We start from the raw sequence: 2,705 nt of genomic DNA on the forward strand, positions 1-2,705 counted from the left end.
CGGTTAAAACATTCCAATCAGTTGGACCGTTTTTTTAAGTTAGATCGGTTTGATCGTCGGTTCGGTTATAAATTAAAAATATTTTTTAGATGAAAAAGGGCTAAAATCAAAATATAATTAAACTTATAGGACCAAAACTCAAAATTGAATACTTATAGGACCAAATAACAAAACAAGCAAACTTACAGGACTATTTTGGCTATTATTCCGTTTAATATACGTTGATTAACAAAGTCTTTGAAAACACGGAATTATTTTTTTAATGCAATAAATAGAAAAAAAATATTAAATGTAATATGAGCTTCATATATTTTTTTTTCTCGCCCAAATTCAACGTTTATTTCTCAAAATATTTTTCACGTCAATAAATACCCCTCAACAAAAATAAAACTTAAAACCAGAATATCAGATAAACTATAAGATATCGATATTTTTGCTACAAACTTTAGCTCCATGCATCCAAGGGACTAGAAAACTCTCTCGAAATTCTATAGTGGGACCCACAAACCACCCTCCATTCTCAATAAATACCCCTCCCCTACTCCATACTTCTTCCCTTTTCCCCTCCTAACCTCTCTCTCTCCCATTTTTTGAAAAATTATAAGAGATTTTTTTTTGTTTTAAACAATGATGTCTGCCCAAAACCCGGTCCGTTTCCAACTACCGGTTCTCCAACATGATCTCACTCCCACTCAATTTCACGACCTCTTCTCCCTACTCCAATCAGATGAAACAATAAACCGATCCAACCCGACCCGGTCCGTGCATTCGAACGAAGAGAAGAGGCGTAGGCGGATGGTTTCGAACCGGGAATCAGCCCGACGGTCCCGAATGCAAAAGAAGAAGCATTTAGAGAACGTAACGAAGGAACTAAATCGCTTGAGAATCACAAACCGGAGTCTGAAACACCGGTTTTACGCGCTCGCTATCGACTACCACTCCGTCGAAAGAGAGACGAACCGGCTTCTATCTCAAGTATTTTATCTACAAAACAAACTCACGAGCTTACGGCAAATCTTGTCAGCCATGCAGCTACAACCATTATACCAATAAATATTTTTACCTGTTTCATATGCATAGATTTTTGTCGTGCATATATGCTTGAGATAAGGTCAAAATATTTAATAAAACGTACACCATCGTTACATATAAAATATGGTATAAAAGAGAGAGGATAAGGGCCCGATGATTCTGTGAGTTAGCTTCTTTTTCTTTTTCCATGTAAATACTAGGTTGAGTATCTTTGTTTGTTTTTGTTTTTGTTTTTGTTTTTATTATTTTTTTAATGTTTCATTTGATCAATATCGAAGGTCATATCATATATTTTGATATATTGATTATAATATGCATTCAATATCTTTCACACAGGATTTTGAGTTTATTTTGAGCCTATGTTACACCGAGAGAATATCTTTCATGAATATATTTTTATTGTCACTGGGATGAAGTATCCACTCAAGTCGCCAAAATGGGCTAGCAAAACGAGTGTCAACCTAATCTATCTATTTGATGAGCAGACTTAATTAATTTTTTATTATATTATAAAATCTTAAACCGATTGAAGAATTATCAACTAATAACCTGAATAATCTATTTTGACGACTCTAGAATACATTGCACGCCAAATAAGGTATCTATAGCAGTGCCACATCAGAAAATCTTCTCTTGAACGCTAACATAACATGAATCATTTTAACACATCATATTCTTAATTATTATATAATACCAAAATCCTAAATTTGAAATGTAATATGTAATATCATATAATATTGCAGGTGAGACCATTATTCTTGAGGATAATATGACTTCTTTTTTCAACGCAATTAATTAAAGGTGTAGCTACTATATCATGATCACTCAGTGTCCCATTCATAATCTTCTTTTTTTCAATATTAAAGCAAAATGTATAGATAGTCTTGTCGGCACTAATTTCTATGTGGGCTGAAGTGCAACAATTTTTCCACAACAAAAAGAGAAACAGTCTCCATATTTACAATATTCATTGAACTTGATTGGGAGCCACATCACGCCAATGAATCAGAGACGAAGTCAGATTCCAAGATAAAAGAATATAAATCTAAATTTTATATTACTTTTTGAAGCGTCAAAAACTAATTTTTTTTTTCTTTTTTTTTAAATCAAGATGAGATTTTCATTACTAACATGATAGAATTATATCAGAAATAAACGAGGTCATATGCATAAATTATAATCCTGTTTTCACAATCAGACATAGCAGAAATCACTCGTCGGATTGTTTAAAACTTATATAACCACAAGAGCATCGGACTCTAAAAAACAACTCGAGTATATTAAATTATAATTGTTTAAAAATTAAAATATTATTATTATTTATTTATTAATGTCGGCCGAGGTGATTAATATACGGGTGAATTGGTGCTCAGTCCCTAAACCCAAAGGCAAATTAAGAATCAGTCCCTTGTCAAAAAAAAGTTGTTTGCACTCACTGGGCCCACATTATTTTTCTCGGATAAAATTGAGTACAAAACATTGAAAATATGATACAAGTACATGATATTTGAGCACTAATTGTTCAAGATCGAGTACAAAAAATAAGATTTTGAGTATAAAATCTAAACATCTTTATTAATGTGAACTTGAAACATATGTTTGAGTACTCAAAAATCATATATTTGTACGAGATCTAACACATTGGGTACTCAAATATCATATATAAGTATCAT

The sequence above is a fragment of the Henckelia pumila genome, chromosome 1 (genome assembly GCF_033568475.1).
Source record: "Henckelia pumila isolate YLH828 chromosome 1, ASM3356847v2, whole genome shotgun sequence".
NCBI lineage: Eukaryota > Viridiplantae > Streptophyta > Magnoliopsida > Lamiales > Gesneriaceae > Henckelia > Henckelia pumila.